The 11249-nt window shown below is 43.9% G+C and overlaps 1 long non-coding RNA gene across 1 annotated transcript in view; it reads right to left on the bottom strand.

The window, feature by feature from the left end:
• Positions 1–6257: 6257 nt before the first annotated feature.
• LOC121327305 overlaps positions 6258–11249 on the bottom strand; it is a 7791-nt gene continuing 2799 nt past the window's right edge. Inside the window, exons 2-3 of the long non-coding RNA XR_005951544.1 lie at positions 8377–8378; positions 6258–6267 (exon numbers count right to left, since the gene is read on the bottom strand). This is a non-coding gene — a long non-coding RNA (uncharacterized LOC121327305). The remainder of the gene's footprint in view (positions 6268–8376; positions 8379–11249) is intronic.

Raw genomic sequence — 11249 nt, 5'->3', positions numbered from 1 at the left:
AAAGTCAGAGGCACTGAACAGCCAAGCCCAGCAGTTTCTACCCACGCTGCCAAATTGGGCCCGACAGCATCAGCATTCCTGCCACTGTGGATCAGAAAGGTACCTAAACAACAGCGTGTTCCCAGCGCTGGCTTGTACAAATGAGCCGGGCTCACAATCCATAGAGGCACCTAACCTAGTGCAAACAAGCGCATTATTGTTTTGGACGCTAGTGAGAATTATTTTTAGTTCAGCGCACTGTTCTGCAAAACCCTTACAGTGTCGAAATGGTACAGTAGAAAATGCTAAACTGTGTCTCATATTGATTCAAATAAACTGTAAGCTTAATGTTTATGAATAATGTTCCTAATCTATAAATAGGGTGGAATGTACAGTATGGGCATCTGGTTATGTAATCGGTATCTTTTAAAAATATATTTTTGATATGCAGTGATAATCCCAGTTAGCAGCTTAATGGCATTTCTAAAGTATCCCGGGTATAACTGGGTTCACTGGGTGCTTCTCCACTATAATGCAGCTTGTTCTTATTTGCTTTTGAGTTACGCATACAAGCTCAGCTTTCAGGCCTGTCTGTCTGCAGCTCTCCGAATGCAACTCAGCTCCCTAAAGGACTGGGATGCCACTCAAAGTTATTGCAACATTTGAAAGATTCAGACAGCTATTTTAATTGTATTGTCTTTTAAACAAAGCCTGTGATTTTGTTTTTACTCATAAGGCTGTAAAATAATTTGCACACAAATACATTTCTAATTTTTTTTTTTTGCAAGGCTGGAAAAAAGAAAGCAAAACAGTAAATAAATAGATATTTCTCGTCAGCAAATGTTTAAATAAATTCATGACCCAATGTTCTGTAATGAGGGCAAGCAAATGACAGAGCAGCATTTCCAGAGCCCCATTCACACATTGCTGCTGTTACTGAAAGGCTCGTGGGTAGACAGACACAGTGTTTTGTATCTATCTGCAATTACCAAAAGTGTTATAGACAAGATGTACAGCAGTGTGGGGTCTGAGCAGAGATAGAGGAAGGGAAAACAGATGCATAGCAAACTGTGGAAGCTGGAGGGGAGGGAGGGGAGGGGGGGGGGGGGGGGGGGGGGGCGATGCAAGATCAGCAAGCCCTCATTTCCAAACCTGTTGAGATTGGGGTTCATGCTTGACCCCTGCCTGACCTCTGCCTGGCCCCAGCTTTACCCTGTGTGACTGGCAGGATTCACCTGGTTATCTATTATCTTGTTATTGGACTTCAGTTTTACAAGTTGTTCAGAGTGCGGCAAAATCAATAGCTTTTAAATGCTGTTTATGTGTGATTAACGGTTAATATCCTCACAAATTATTTAATATAATAAGGTCATTTGTCTTGCACAGAGCCTGGTACCCTAAAAGAATAATCGAATAATAAATGAGGACACTGGTGAAGAGAGTGTTTCAGATGCTTTCCTGTGCCGGTTTTATTACCCATATCCTCTTTACAGCCACAAAGCTGCACTACGGTTATTTTATGCAAGTGATAAAATTAGCCAGAGATGGAATTAGCAGACTCGGGGCTCTTTATAGGTCAAGTCTCTGCTTTATGGGCCTGCTTCTCCCTGCCACTATTGTCAGGAGGCTAGTTAGAGGGGTCTTTAAGCATGATTTAATATGCTCATGCCTCAGAAAATAGTTAAATAGCTAATTAAATGGAGGAGTTAATTTACATATTAATTGACCTTCCAGTAATATTTATATTGATACCTGCACGAGGAGCCCTCGTCTCCATTGCCTTTCATCATAGTTAGTCTGAGCAAATATGCTCCAACTTTTTCTTGTTTAAACTGAAGTTTCTTTTTATTGTCGCAGGAGAGCTGTTTGGATTCCCGCGCACGGCGGTCGGGCATCTGGCCGCACGTATAATAATAGGGAAGCGCTGTAAACAATGCGGAGCTCTTGGAACGCTGCCTGTATCAAAGCTGCTCTTCATTATGATAGTAATCACGCTTCTGTAGTCAAGCACTCCCATAGTGCTCAGCATTCCCTCTGTGTGTAGAAAATTAGCATAACATTGTACCTGCCGTTACGAGGAGAGATTAGAGCGCTTGTGCCTTGCTGCAGTCAAAAGATTACTAGTTAGCAAATGTACGTGATTATCATATTGCACCTATATATCGAATGTGTCTACAGTGCAATACACACACTTGAGCTGATAACAATGTTCGTTCTGTCTGCTGGGTGCAGATTTAATGAGGGGTACAAACAGTTATTGGTTGTGTGTCCTCTTCACTAAACACCCCCAGATTTCCCCTGTGCTTCTGCATAAAGACATGCATGCATACGGTAAGGTCATGCTGGCTGGGAATATTATTGAAAAAAGAAGAATTGTTCTCTTAATGACGGCTTCATTTAATTATATATGTCAAGCCACCCCATTCATTTGCATAAGCTTTATTCCTTCCTATAAAAAGTACATTAAACATGAAACGATTTTTTCCTCTCCTTCTTTTTTGTATGTTCTCTTATATTGCTGTAAAATGTATAAGAATAAGCAGGGGGGTGGGGTGTTGATGAAATGTGTTTTGATGGTCTCTGCAGTCAAAGATATTTTTCCCTTTGTGAAGTGGGTTATATTTTTAATGTTAATGATCTAGAGTAGAAATGGTGTTGTTATTGCTATTGTTATGATAATGATTATTGCTGTTTAAACAGTATGTGCTCAGTAGCTGTGCTGAAATGCAGCGTGTTCTTTCCCAGGGTTTCGTGCCCCCTGTTTGGGGCCTGGGAGTTAAAGCCTGAATGAAATTAGCCAGGGCACCAGGGTTCATGCCCCTGCTGTTCTTTACAATAGCACCACAGGGCCGAAGTCTACCAAGCAGACGGGACGGCTGGTCAGCCTCTCATTGGTTAGTTTGGCATCTCCAGTAAAACGGATCCCTTTACCATGCTGGTGCAGCGGCCCGGTTCTGACCCAGAATGGGAGAGACAGTACTCAAGCCACCAGCATCACTGACCGGCTCCTACCCAGCTTAGCCCCGGTATTCTGCACCCAGGCTGGGAAAGGAAATGGGAAGCTGTAACAACAGAAATGCTGTTTGAATGCAGATTCACTTCTCTTCAGTTTGATTGTCTGCTAGGAGCTGGAATGGGACTTTGTGGCAGGGTGCCCCGCCCCTTTGTGTATTTTGTGTTTCATGTTGTCACCTCATTCAGCCATTTCTCATTCTCTCATTTACCTAATGTGTCCATCTGTCTGTTTGGCTGTTTTACATGCATACTGAAGACAAGCAAAAATGCCAAGCAACTTACACTGTCCAGAATGCCCTGCTAAGCTGAACAAATTGGCTTACCCCAATGTTGCCTCTAAGAGATCTGAACTGATAAAGAGGAGAGTGACTCTGGAAAGCTGGGCCCGGGTCCAGCAGCTGTATTGATTTTGCTCTGAAATATTATATATGGCCTCTAAGCTGTGGCTGAAGAGCCTGTGAGGTTGAGAAAGGGGAAAGGCCGTGGGAGATGTCAGCTGTGCTCTTATAATAATGCAGGGCTCCCCGCAGCACAGCATCCAAGCATTTCCACTGAATAACTGTGAAATGGCTGGCATCAGTCACAGTGCACAGAGATGCACACAATTGCAAAGCAGTCATGGCTAGTTGGCTGCTGATGTATCTGATGCGATCTTTGCTCAGGGTTCAGTGCCTGAGCCAAATGTTAAAGTTATTTGTTCTTGTTGTTAAACTAAACTTTATCGTGACCCTCACCTGTTATGGCACTGCTTAGTTGTGCTTTGGGATTGGGGGGGGGGGGGGGGGGTTATCATTTATACTGGCTGTGAATCTCGGGGTGTCCTGCCTGCTGAACTGTAGATGTTTGAACCGTACTGCACGTGTGGTTTATATATTTCTTATTTTATTTCTTAACAAACACACACACACAAAAAACAACTTCTGAAACATAATTGAAGGTCTTTATAGGAAGGACCCATTCACCTTCATGCTTCACAGAAGCTGCTGCACTTGGATAGTCTGCACAAGCAGCTCTGTTATTCACAGTGCTAACACCTTGGAACCCGGCTGTGTTTCCGCTGGTGGATATCCTCTACAAGCAGCTCTGTTATTCTGCTAACACCTTGGAGCCCGGCTGCGTCTCCGCTGGTGGATATCCTCTACAAGCAGCTCTGTTATTCACAGTGCTAACACCTTGGAGCCCGGCTGTGTCTCCGCTGGTGGATATCCTCTACAAGCAGCTCTGTTATTCACAGTGCTAACACCTTGGAGCCCGGCTGTGTCTCCGCTGGTGGATATCCTCTACAAGCAGCTCTGTTATTCACAGTGCTAACACCTTGGAGCCCGGCTGTGTCTCCGCTGGTGGATATCCTCTACAAGCAGCTCTGTTATTCACAGTGCTAACACCTTGGAGCCCGGCTGTGTCTCCGCTGGTGGATATCCTCTACAAGCAGCTCTGTTATTCACAGTGCTAACACCTTGGAGCCCGGCTGTGTCTCCGCTGGTGGATATCCTCTACAAGCAGCTCTGTTATTCACAGTGCTAACACCTTGGAGCCCGGCTGTGTCTCCGCTGGTGGATATCCTCTACAAGCAGCTCTGTTATTCACAGTGCTAACACCTTGGAGCCCGGCTGTGTCTCCGCTGGTGGATATCCTCTACAAGCAGCTCTGTTATTCACAGTGCTAACACCTTGGAGCCCGGCTGTGTCTCCGCTGGTGGATATCCTCTACAAGCAGCTCTGTTATTCACAGTGCTAACACCTTGGAGCCCGGCTGTGTCTCCGCTGGTGGATATCCTCTACAAGCAGCTCTGTTATTCACAGTGCTAACACCTTGGAGCCCGGCTGTGTCTCCGCTGGTGGATATCCTCTACAAGCAGCTCTGTTATTCACAGTGCTAACACCTTGGAGCCCGGCTGTGTCTCCGCTGGTGGATATCCTCTACAAGCAGCTCTGTTATTCACAGTGCTAACACCTTGGAGCCCGGCTGTGTCTCCGCTGGTGGATATCCTCTACAAGCAGCTCTGTTATTCACAGTGCTAACACCTTGGAGCCCGGCTGTGTCTCCGCTGGTGGATATCCTCTACAAGCAGCTCTGTTATTCACAGTGCTAACACCTTGGAGCCCGGCTGTGTCTCCGCTGGTGGATATCCTCTACAAGCAGCTCTGTTATTCACAGTGCTAACACCTTGGAGCCCGGCTGCGTCTCCGCTGGTGGATATCCTCTACAAGCAGCTCTGTTATTCACAGTGCTAACACCTTGGAGCCCGGCTGCGTCTCCGCTGGTGGATATCCTCTACAAGCAGCTCTGTTATTCACAGTGCTAACACCTTGGAACCCGGCTGCGTCTCCGCTGGTGGATATCCTCTACAAGCAGCTCTGTTATTCACAGTGCTAACACCTTGGAGCCCGGCTGTGTCTCCGCTGGTGGATATCCTCTACAAGCAGCTCTGTTATTCACAGTGCTAACACCTTGGAACCCGGCTGTGTCTCCGCTGGTGGATATCCTCTACAAGCAGCTCTGTTATTCACAGTGCTAACACCTTGGAACCCGGCTGTGTCTCCGCTGGTGGATATCCTCTACAAGCAGCTCTGTTATTCACAGTGCTAACACCTTGGAGCCCGGCTGTGTCTCCTCTGGTGGATATCCTCTACAAGCAGCTCTGTTATTCACAGTGCTAACACCTTGGAGCCCGGCTGTGTCTCCGCTGGTGGATATCCTCTACAAGCAGCTCTGTTATTCACAGTGCTAACACCTTCGAACCCGGCTGTGTCTCCGCTGGTGGATATCCTCTACAAGCAGCTCTGTTATTCACAGTGCTAACACCTTGGAGCCCGGCTGTGTCTCCGCTGGTGGATATCCTCTACAAGCAGCTCTGTTATTCACAGTGCTAACACCTTGGAACCCGGCTGTGTCTCCGCTGGTGGATATCCTCTACAAGCAGCTCTGTTATTCACAGTGCTAACACCTTGGAGCCCGGCTGTGTCTCCGCTGGTGGATATCCTCTACAAGCAGCTCTGTTATTCACAGTGCTAACACCTTGGAGCCCGGCTGTGTCTCCTCTGGTGGATATCCTCTACAAGCTACATGTATTGAAGTTAAACAGTGTATGTAACAGGGTGGAGGATGGGCACTGCAAGCAAGCATCTTAACCACTATGCAAAAGAGCGGGGCACGTCTGCATTCATGTAGAGCTTTTAACCTCGTCTCACCGATGGGACAGAATCCGTAACGGCAGTGCATCACACAGCACTGCCTGACTCACGCAGGTGCTGCCTCTAAGTTGTGTTATCACTGCAGTACAGGGTATGGTCACTTGATGGAACTAATATTGTAAGCCATGTGACATGTCCCCATTGGTACTTATTAGCATCAACTATACTTGTAAATCCCTTTACCAAGGACAAAAGATACAATTCTAAACCTACAGATCCTTATGTTACTGGTAACCTAAACCCACATGGGAAAAAGGAAACAGCAACCTTTGAACTGCTAACCGTATTGATACTTCTAGTGAGACGCTCAATAACAGACCGCCTGAGGTTCCTGCTGCTATTGCACTGCTGAGCTGCAGGTCAGGCAGTTTGAATTGTTGCTTGTTCTTCATAGGAGTGATCAGATAAGGGTTTGATTTTAGTAGGGTGTGGACTGCTGTCTAAACACCATGCTCCTGGATTATAGATCCAGAAATACAAAAACAATCAAACTAATGTTTTACTACATAAAAGATAACTTCAAATGACTGCATCACAGTAGTTGAACTTGAATGTTTTTATGTTGACGCTAATGTCAAATAATGGGTGTTAAATCATCACCTGTCCTTAAATCTCCTATATAGCAAGAATTAGCAGAGCTAGGTAATTTGATTACTTATATATAAAACTACTATTAATTACTTTAAACTACTTGTAATGACTGCATTTACTGTATAAGTGTGTAATCTTTGCAGTAATAGAATAATTTAACAGCTGTGTAGATTAAAGCAGATGAATCTGAAGAGGGTGAATCTGTAAAAAGGGTTGAGGCTGACGCATGGAGGGTTTGACCTTTAAATACCAGTGTCGGTGCTTGCTGCTGTTTCACTGCATTGTAGAGCGACAGCCTGGTAATGATAGGCCCCATTATCAAAGCCATCAGCAAGTCTTCAACCCATGACTGCTGTCCCTGCATCTCGAGGCGGCCGGGTAGTGAGCCTGTCATTTACATGATCCAGGCTGTTAAACCACATAACTGAAATGGAGACAAAGTTTAATCCATTATTATCCTTTTTTATTATCGAACTTGCAAGCAAAGTTTGTGTTTTACTATTAGACGTCTGACTGAAAGAAAACAAAAGCCAAGTGCTGTTTTAAGTAAGACTCAGGTACCTCAGGTGTCTGCTGCAGCGTCTTCATTGCGATGGGCTTTCCTCGTTTATTCTCAACATTCCATTTAAGGCTTCCTTCAAGGGTGTGAGTTTTATTAGAATCAGCCCACTGGACTGGTATTTAAAATGAAATAAAACCAGCTGTTCGAAAAAAATATCATTACAACACCACAGCAGTTAGCAAAACATTAGCATTTCAAAACTTTATTTCATACAAAAGAAATAAGCCTTTCTCATCATTGCATTTCAATGTGGAAGGGGTCTAGAAAAGAAATATATGGGTTCAGTCGAAGATTTTTGGGGATATACAGCACAGTAAACCCGAGAGACTGTGGTGATGTGCAGCTACTGTATATAGCGCCTTTCAGAACGAGTCCTCCAGAAGCACCTATCACAGGGATGGGAATAAGACTCCTATTGCACAACAGGTTTACCCATTCCAGGTTTTACTACGAGCTTTCTCAGCCACAGTGTACAGGTAACAAGCTGAGGTGTGTCTTATCAAACTCATAGTAAAACAAAACTAAATAAAGAAACCCATATTGAAAGAGCACATCATTTTATCATTGTGTATTAGACCTTCAGCACAGACACAGTCTAGTTGGAACAGACCTATCACTTAGAACAGGGAGGTGGAGAGTTCCAGAGGATAGAGACACAGCCCTGAGAGGAGGGCCCGGGGCCCCTCGTCAGGCCATCCCAGTGTCCCTGCCTGCTCTCTGATCTTGAGCAGCTGCACTGGGACACAGTGGGAGATGGCAATTCGGACACCGCTCTGGTGGCTTAGCCCTTCACTTGGGGCTGTAGCTTGTAGCATCAGGTGTGTGACTTTAAATATAATGATAATATATACAGTATTTATAATAATAATAATATCTTAATATAGCACAGTGAGTCCGTCAGTGGCAGAGGTGGGATTTGAACCAGTGACATTCTAGTTACAAGCCCTGGACTTTAACCACTGGACCACACTCCCTCCTACTATACACAAACTGTATGTAGGATCCTATATACAAACACTATGTAGGATCATGGACGGCTCCATTGCCATTGGCATCGGGGTGAGTTTGAACTGCAGTTCTACACAGGAAGGATCTTTATATGTGGAGTGCAGTCTTGGGGATATCTGCTTACTCCAAATAGCATAAAACACAAGCAAAGTAAAGGGGCACCAGTGATAATATAGCTCAACGCTAATAAGAAGTAGGAACATTGATTTGAAATCCTTGGTTGGCAGTCCTTTAAATGTGTCTGCAGAGCAGGGATGATCGATGGTGCCTTGAGGTGCCTCTCCTAATAAAAAAGCCTTAGAACTCCTTTAAAAATATTCCTTTTAAAGATGTGCGAGATTGAAGCGCGCCGCAGCTGCTAATGTATTGCATTCATCGAAAGTTTCAGAGCACACCCAAAGGGACCCATTATACAAAACAGGCTCCGCAGGTAATCTGCACATTCTCTTTCAGCCAAGTAAGACAAAGCATACACAGTAAAGCCTTGATTGCTTCTGAAGAAAGCGCCCTGTGCCATGATAAATTCTCATATTTTGACTGTTAATATGTTTGAATGAAAATTATTGATACATTTGGGCGAAGGTTGAGCAGTTTGCATGTGATTACTCCTCTGAAGATGAAAGCAGAGTAGCAGGAAATGTACATGTCACGCGCTGATGTGCACCCAGATTACGAGCACCAAGCAACATCATTTGCATCAAAGTGTGACAACTGTGATCCCTGACAAGGCCTCTTAGTTTGTAGGTGATTGATGCATCATACAGAAATGCAATCCATTGACTGCCAAAGAGGTATTTAATGTAGGCAGGGATGTGGGTGAAATCCTAAGTATTTTCACCCGCCGCTGCACAAGGGTGTTGATCGGATTTGGAAATCTGCATGTATGGTGGTGCAGTGCCGTTGAGTTCTGGTAAGGATCGCTGGCCACAGCGGCTCCTGTGCGCTCTGAGACAGAGACGCTAAGCCGCAGTTAAATTATAATTCCAGAAGGACACAGCCTCTCCTTCGTTCAAACTTTCATTCAGCATAACTGAACTTTTACAATGAACGTGCAAGTCAGGGGTGAGGCAAAGCTGGTCCTGGTCTTTGTTCCAGCTCTGTTCTAAACTGTTTGTAGTAGTGAAGTAGTTCATTATCTCATGTTACCTGTTAAATGTGGAGTGGAATAGCCCTCTAGGACCGGGATTGGACACCCCTGTTACAAGTTTACACGTTTAAACAAAGACATGAGCTACTTCATAAAAAGGACCTCATTTATTTGAATTAACAACACTGTATTCAGTCATTTACTGTATAATATTAAAAGATACTGTGAAACCTGTTTCCAATGCAACTCAATGACAGAGGCTCCTTGATTAAGCATCTAAACAGTCCATGACGACCAGCTTAGTCTTGCAAACTAGCAGGTGTGTCCCAGACAGAAGCCCTTTATAGTGGCAGCTGATCGTTTTGTGCGCTAGATTTATGTTGAACGCTAATAAAGCTACAGTTTACATGTAGTGTGCAGAGATGTGAACAGCAGCAGTGAAAGCTGTGCTTGGTGCCTCCGTGGCTGTTCTTTTTATAAGTTTCATTTCAGAAGAAGATGAATGAGCCTCAGCTCTTGTTTTGTTTTGGGGTGGTGGGGTTGATAAAGTGGCACTGATTGTTGTGATTAACAATATCAATACCTTGCCATGGTGATAAATGGCACTGGGTACATGTCAGTCATGTGATCGCGTTTGCTAATTCCTCTGCATGCCATTGTAGCTGCAGTTGAATTAGTTTGATAAGAAGACTTTAATGACCATCTCACCTTAGAGACATCTAGGTCTTGTTAGTAATTGTTTAGGGAACATCAGATCTCGTCATTCTGACAATGAGCTGGAAATGTATTTGCACACTGAAGCCAAACTCACTTCAGTGGGGAATGTGTCTACTGAAAGAACAGGTCTGTTTGTAGGGGACCGCATTATTGTGGACCATTGTAGGAGGTTGTCTTAAAGGACTATTCTCAAAGCTATTTACTCCACATTTTTTGTCAAAGAAAAAAAAAAAACATAATTTGCCTTTCTAAAACAAATAAAGACTCACACATGAAGTACATTGTAACAGTGCATGATAACAGCATTGTAAGTATGTGTAAGTGCACATGTATTTACTAAATAACTACAATATAAATACACAGGAATTAAAGACAGTGAATGTAAAGTGTTCCCCAAGATACTAACAAGACACAAATATAAAACATAGCAACTAGAATGCAAAGGGTTGGGATCTGTCTGTTTAGATTGCACAGGTGCGCTGTATGCAAATGCTGCAGAATTAGCCAATGTGCTTTTTTTTTTCTTAAGCGTTTCTCTCCCTTTAAAGTGAAAACAAGCTCTAACCGTATAACAAAAGCCCTGTCTGCTCTGCTGCGCCGCTCCTGGCTTGTGCCCATTACTTTTCAATCTCATTTAAATACCACAGTTGTTTTATGGAGCAGTGTAATTGGATGGCAATGATTTACTGTAGTATATACAGGGAATGCATTCTGCAAAATATCTGGGAGCTGGGAATAATCACCGCAGCACTGGCTCTGGCATTTATCTGGACACAGGTATATTTTAAACTCCCTGGCTGACAGTGTTGACTATTAGCCTCGGAATAAATTATTCAGGACTTACCAGGAAAGAAAAATGAGGAAAATCTTTTTTCACTGCTCTAACATGACAGTCTACAGCGCTGAAAAAAAAGGAGGCAGTCATTTTTTGTTCAATTACAAAAGGCAAATATTTATTATTTATAAGTACTTGCCTTGTATCGGCTTAAATGTTATTTATGAACCTGTTGCACAGTGATTTCCAATGTAACTCATTATTTTTAGCCTGAGGGTGTTGTAAAGCAGCATGGCTATATTTAATGGCACTCTGCTAGTC

This window comes from Polyodon spathula, chromosome 14 (assembly GCF_017654505.1).
Source record: "Polyodon spathula isolate WHYD16114869_AA chromosome 14, ASM1765450v1, whole genome shotgun sequence".
NCBI lineage: Eukaryota > Metazoa > Chordata > Actinopteri > Acipenseriformes > Polyodontidae > Polyodon > Polyodon spathula.
Note: the sequence above shows the minus strand (reverse complement) of the source record. Positions and strands in the feature narration are given on the sequence as shown.